Source organism: Schistocerca piceifrons, chromosome 5 (genome assembly GCF_021461385.2).
Source record: "Schistocerca piceifrons isolate TAMUIC-IGC-003096 chromosome 5, iqSchPice1.1, whole genome shotgun sequence".
In the NCBI taxonomy this organism is placed as follows: domain Eukaryota; kingdom Metazoa; phylum Arthropoda; class Insecta; order Orthoptera; family Acrididae; genus Schistocerca; species Schistocerca piceifrons.
In genome coordinates, this window is record NC_060142.1 from 236,309,486 (window position 1) to 236,317,033 (window position 7,548).

A 7,548-nucleotide genomic window follows, 5' to 3' on the forward strand; every position below is an offset into this window, starting at 1 on the left:
ACTCTACTGGGCCCATCTGGCCGGAGGATTTATTGATTAATCTGTGGCCTATAAGATTTTCTCCACAGTAATTTTGGTTAAATAAATTGTTTTGAATTGTGTTTTACTTAAAGCTCCCCTTTTCGAGAGTGGGAAGGGGAGTGTTAGTTGAACATGAAATTATTATTACTGGACTTAAATTCTAAATTTAGTTTCGAAATATCATTCTCCTTTAGATACCTTCCAGTTATTATTCTAAATTTAGTTTCGAAATATCATTCTACTTTAGATACCTTCCAGTTTGGGTTAATTTTGCAGTGATTGCTAACTTTTGTTGAACTGAGCGTTATATACATTCTGACTTCTGAACTCAAGCTGTTATGCTTTTTTTATGAGCTAAGATTCAGCTGACATAATCTGGATGTCGATGCTTTTACCAGTGTGCAATTCTGTTACGTTTTGGTAAATAACGAATATTGTGATAGTGTATCCTCAACTGGGTTCGGGCATTCCACTCCAGTAGGCCTGTGCCCAGCTATCATCTATCAACAGTGATGAAATTATGAAGTCTAACACATCCAGTAATTTTCGGGTTTGCAGCCGGATACCATCCACATTCTGCCACGATATTTCGGCTCAGAGACGTCCGGCCATCCTCAGGTGAGTAGACGAAGTACTGAAGAGACCTGATCCAGTCATGGTATTTATAGCGAATTCCGCGTATACGAATCGTACTGGCGGTTTGCGGCGCATGCGTTCGGTGATGACATGCGCGAGGCAGCCAAGTTGTGTGCGCTGCCCTCAGTGGTGAAGTAAGAACAAACTAATCGCTGAGCATCGACTGAGCATGTCGATTCCGCTGTGACCGCATCATTTTAATAATAGGATTCCAATTTTTATGAAGCTGAAAGCCATTGTCACGATTCATTAATGAAGGCACTGGAGTTTTATTGATAGTAGTTTTTATTTTAATCCCTAACAGTTAATGTTAGTGATTTAGGCACTAGAGTTTTATTGATAGTAGTTTTTATTTTAATTCCTAACAGTGAATGTTAATGAATTAGGCACAAAGCAGTAAGGTGACGTATGTTTCTACTGTGGTGCCTGGAGGTATGACGGGCAATGCAGTACGTTATGGCCTTTGGCCTATATCTGTATATTCACGACGTGGATCTGCCGAAGCAGCAACAAAATCAAGTACTTGCTAGGATCCAAACACTTACATTTGCCTAGCGTCTACAAAGTCAGCCACGAGTGCAGAACACGATAGGCACATGTGGATCAAACAACACAAAAAGTCAGCTGTGGCGGAACATCACTATGAGTGTGGCAAAAATGTACTGTTTCAGGGAGCTGGCCTACCATAGCTAGACAGTCATTTACTTTTAAGAGGGAGAGACGAGAGGTAATTGGTATTGTGAAGCAGCTTGCCTTGACTGCCAGTAGATTTCCCAAGGCCATGCCTACCAGGCTCCGTGATACACTACAGAAAGCAGCCGAAACCACACATCCCACTTTTGACTGCAATCGACCACCACTGGAGCAACAGTTCGCCGCCATACTGACTCACAATTCAGTCGCCGATACTGGCTAATAAGTATTAAAATAACTGCTACTACCAATAAAGATTGTCAGTCCTCGTCTCTCCACTCCTGCCATCCAAATGATATCCATGACAAATTGACTCTATGAGCAGGATGAAACCCATAGATACTATAAGAATGTGTGTATGTACATATGTATGTTTGTTTGACATCACTCCTAAACGACTGCACCAATTTCAACCTAACTTGGTACACGTATCGCTTACTGTCTGGAAAGAATCGCTGTGGGGATAGGGATGAAAAAGAAGTGTAGACCTCGATTGCGAATACCTAGACTTTATTCACTCAGTATTTGAGACTGAATGCACTTAGTGACTGCAACAACATAGTTTCAAACATTTACGAAACTTTTCTCGCTGACGATCCTCACAAAATGATGAAAGAAAAACCTTTTATCGACTACTACATTCGCTATCCATGCAGTAAAACTGCTGCATCGTGCATGACGTTTAAATTTGTTACTTCTTTGCTATTAACTCAATTTACTGCACACTTCAGAGACAATATCCACATATGCTGCTGAATGTGCCTACAAATTCCATCATTGTACGGCACATAGTTCAGACATATGACGTCACAAATATTGAGCTGCTTGAAAACGAAACTGCAGGGGCGAAATTCGCTAGAGATACAGGTGAACTATGTGTACAGATAATGTATGAAATATGTTAAATATATGTGACATATGCGTACATGGTCAAAGCCACAGGTAAAAAGCACCTTCAAAGCCTTTGAATCGATTTCAACAAAACTTGTTACACATACTACTTACTATGTACAAAGAAATTCTGTGTGGATACGAAACCGCAACCTCTTATTGGAGTAGACGTGATGACATGGAGAGAATAGAGGTCAGGAGGAGATACAAACAGATGGGGGAAGGAGGAGTTGAACTGAGAGAGGGGGAGGGGCAAATGGACAGAGAGGGGGAGAGAGGGGGAGGAAGAGATGGACAAAGAAATAGAGGAGGAGAAGGAGGTGAACAGAGAGAGGGGAAGAGGAGATAGGCAGAAAGAGGAGGAGATGGACTGAGAGGGGAGAGAAGGAAATAAACAGAGGGGAGACGAGGAGACATACAGAGTAAGAAAATATGAGGAGATAGAAAAGGGTGAGAAGGAGGTGGGAAGAGAGAAGGGAAGGAGGAATTGGACAAAGAGAAGGAGAAGGAGATGGTCTTAGAGGGGACGAGGAGAGGTAGAAGGGAAGGAGAAGACTGACGTAGAGTAGAGAGGAGGAGATGGACAATAGGGAAGAAGCAGATGGACAGAGGGAGGAGGAGCAGATGGAGAGAGGAGAGGAGGGAAGGAATACAGATAGGGATGGAATAGATGGACAGAGAGAAAGGGAAGCAGCAGGTGGGCTAGTAGAAGACTGGAATAAAAAACTGGGCAACAGCGAGTGCTCAGGTAGTTACACTGTACAAGGTACAAACGTGGCACTCGCCCGCTACTACGTGAATCACCCTAGTGAAGGAAACAGTGGATCAAAAGCTGATTTTATAACTAAAATGATGACGTCGTCATATATTCGAAAACGTTTTACTGGGGGTTGATATTGTCGTTCTGCAGTCTATTCGCACATCTAATTATTTCATGTCGCTTTCGTTCTTTCATGTCACATTGTTATGTTGAAATGTTGCAACTAATACGGCTGTAATGGAGAGAGCGCTGCAGAAACCGTAGCATGAGTCAGAGGCTTCGCAACAGAACTGTCGAAGTGGGAAGCGGGAGGCGGAGATTGAACTTATATATTTAAAATTTTTAATTAACAACATTGTGTATAACTGGCAGTTTATTTCTTTTTTAGCAAAATTAGTTTATCGTTAATTATTTATGTAATTATCAATTTCAAAATGGAATTAGGTGTATTGATATAAAAAGAAATGATGTACCATTAACTGACAGGATAAAAATTGCATTAATCGCTGAAATTCGAGATCTTCCTACAAAATTAATTGTAAGCCTCCGAAAGGCAATCAGTGTACAAATTGGCCTGGTTTTTGTAATTTCATTTATAGTTTGATGTATCCCACTTTTGATTTCTCATCAAAGATTATTATTTATCAGTCCTTAGTTTCTTGTAGTGCGGCGGAAGTGAAGGTTGATGATTCAACAATTCGTTAATGTTCGAGATTCCTGGTTTCTTCACATTCAGCAGTGACTAAAGATCTGAGATATCTTTTTAATGAACTAGTTGTACTTCCTTTTCTTGAGTAGGTTTCCTCGCATTTTACGCTTCGACTAACAGTCGTATTTGGCTTCAGACAACTGCCAAGTTCGTATAGCTTAAGGCGTTCCATTTCGTGCATCGGGAGAGACGGTCGTATATTAATCCTGCCTCTATCGTAGCGCTGCGAGCGCTTGCTTCTTCTCCTTTAGGACCGTGTGTGTCTCTTAGTACGCCACATCGTCGTTCCTCTAGAAGCGTTTGTTGTTAGTGTCTCTCTTTCGGTCGCGGCGATAGCCCACACCATGATGAGTACCATGTATCCCAAAAACATTCCACGTGAAGGTACTGTGAGTTTGTTTCGACAAGTCCACGCGTCATTTTCAGCCTGGGTTCACGACTGGCTTCTTGACATGATTCGGGTCACTACAGAACGGGTTCATGCAACTTACTTTGATTCAGATTCTTATATATTTTTTGTCAAGTTTCTGCATCGACTTCAGGCAGACTGGTTAATTTCGTGTCATGGTTCCCAAGATTCCTTCACCTATCACGATGGAACTACTTGTACGGTTCTTCTTGCTATTGCGGAAGTCGGATGTCCTAATGTCAGGATTTTTAATTTCGACCTGAAGTTAATGACAGTTTACTTAAGGAAGTATTGCTCCTATGTTGGGATATACGAAGAGAGCCGGCCGCTGTAGCCGAGAGGTTCTAGGCGCTTCAGTCTGAAACCGCGCTGCTTCAACAGTAGCAGGTTAGAATACTGCCTCGGGGATGAATGTGTATGATGTCAAAATGGCTCTGAGCACTATGGGACTTAACATCTGAGGTCATCAGTCCACTAGAACTTAGAACTAATTAAACCTAACTTACCTAAGGACATCACACACTTTGACTACCGCGCCTCCGCAAATACAAAGATATAATTCACGATCGCGCACGCAGAAGAGTGCTGCGCCAGCGACCGATTTTTATAAATAATTTTGTTCTTTTTTTTTACTTTTGCGTAGGTGTTTGTTTTTTAACAACTAATTGATTACTCTATCTCTTGTCTTCATACGAAAGACGTGTATTTTTCGGCGCTGTGTTGAATGTGCTTTTGGGTGGAAATTAAAATTATATTACAAAGTGAGGTTGTTTCAATAGTGATTCGTGGTGGTTATCGCCAAATTTGTAAATTGATCATGACAGTGACAACTTGAAGAAGTTTTCAACAGATGGAGAAAAGTGAAAGACGGGTCGTCCTACAAGAGAAATTAGGAGGACAGCCATGAAGACTATATTGTAATTAGTACTGCGTTTCTAACAAGATTATAAGGTAAATTTCAATTAGTTTCTGATGCTATTTCCGTACAGTCGCTTTTTGTAGTGTTGCCGACCCGGTCTGCCATGCACGGTCAAATTACAGCACTATCTCAATCAATAATACGAAGTCCGCCTTATCCGTAACTGAAACCACCAAAATTCAAAACCCAGTCAGATTTTCTATTTTATATTTTCACGGCAGAGCCCCAAAGACCAAGGAAACACTACAATTGGCGACCGTGACAGGACTTACAATCTCCGGATTTGATACAAGTGCAATTATTATAAATTTTGGACATTTTATCTAATTTTAATCACTTAATAGCATCAGAAAATGAATTTGGACTAATTCTCATTCATTTCAATTGTAATGTTACGTGCATAAAATTTACAACAATGTTGTTTTCCCTGTTATTAATTCGTGTTAATTTTCCTTTTCATGCTGAGGAAATTAATTTGTTAAAAAAAAGGAAAAGGATAACGTTACATAAAATAATTTGCACGGACGCGAAAGAAAAATTTTGGATTGAAAACTGTATATCTGACGCTACATTTGCAACATAAGACTGAAGAACAAAAAAAAATTGGTTAGTACAGAAATTTACATTTTTTCCAGTTTCAAGCAGCCATCTGTACTTCCTTTACTCCGATCCATTTATTTCGAAATTTTTTTTTCCAAATTGTAGTTAAAATTGATTTACTATTATTGCAAATGATAAGTGAAGAGCATATTCACAGTCATTTATTTGTGAGAGGGAAATTTCAGTACCAGTTTAATAATTCAATTTCTAATTAAAAATCATATAGAAATATCCATTTCCATAAGAGAAATTTCAGATTTCAACATATCATATTTTAAAATTTTTTTTGCCATTGGAAAATTTTATTTGCAATTAATTACGAAAACCGCAAGATGGACGCTAGACGCGTCGAAATTGTTTCCGTGGACGAGCTTAGTGAAAGTGACACATTGCAAAACATGTCCGACAGTCAAATGAATTGAACTTAATAGTGAGGATGTTCAAGACATAATTTTAACGGATCGATTAAGACAACAACCCCTATATTTAAACAGATATACAGGCGAATGGAGAGTGAGTACTACGCGAAAAAACGCGACATTGACAACGTCAACTTCAGAACCAGACATCAATCAGACACGAAAAAATGGCGAAACTAAGACACAGGACTCTGACATGCTCAACAAGATTCTGAAGTTACTTGGTGACCAAAACAGAAAATTTGACACCTTAGACAAAAGATTTGACGCTTTAGACGAGAAAAATGACAATTTAAAACGTGACATTGGGAAATTTGATACTAAATTCGATGAACTGACACGGGACATAAAACAAAATTTTGAAAAACAATCGAGAAAAATTGCCGACTTGACAGAAACCACCAGTAGTCTTGGAAGGAAATTTACTGACTTATCAGACAAGGTTACGAGACAAGAAAAGGTATTTATGGAATTCAGTGACGAGACAAAAACTGACTTACAACGATGTAATGAAAAATTGTTAACAGTAGTTTTTGAACAAAGGAAAACCAGTACCAAAGTTGACGAATTATGACAGTCACACAATTCCGTAAAAACAAACCAAGAACACTTAGACCTGACGATTACAGACCTTTCAGACAGATTAAATGATGTAACATTGGAGCAGAAATCCTCACAGGAAAAGTTAGAAAAACTTGAAGACAGAGCAGATGTAGCATCTTTAAAGAATGACACAACTCTAGCAGAGAAACTTGTACATGAATGCAAATTAAGTGATGATTATTTAGATGAGAAGTTTGAGACAATGACACAGATCATTTTAGATAAGACAAAGGAACAAGTAAAGGGAGTAACAGATAATATTCAGAAAGAGGTACGTAAACTTAAAGAAAATGTAATACCAAGTTTGTCAGTGATACCAAAACCCATAACAGGCAACCAAAACACAAATGAGAATCCGAATAATGCTAGACCCAGCACACAGCCGAAAATAGAATTACCAATGAGTGATACAAATCCTAATGAACCATTTTCAATGCTACCACAAGATCAAAATTACTATCAGACATCACCACATACTATGCACAGTTTGACACAAAATGCAGGACCCATAATACCATCGGGAGTAGCTGATGAAACATTAGTACGACATGGATACTTTCAGACATTTTCATGTGATGAGAAAGACAAAGTGCATCCGATTGTTTTCATCCGCTCATTTGACGGTATTTTCCAGAGACATTGGTTAGAAGCTGATAAAATTCGATATGTTACAAATTTGTTACGTGGAAGAGCAGCTAAGTGGGGAGAGGCAATGAAAAGACGATCTTTAACATTTGAACAGTTTGAACAAGCATTTCTTGAGGAATTCTGGTCGATCACTGAACAGCAAAGTTTAAAACGAGAAGTATACAATCCAGAAATTTGCAACCCGAAAAAAGAGACTTTAGGTCAATACTTTGAACGCTACCTAGACGAAACATTATATTG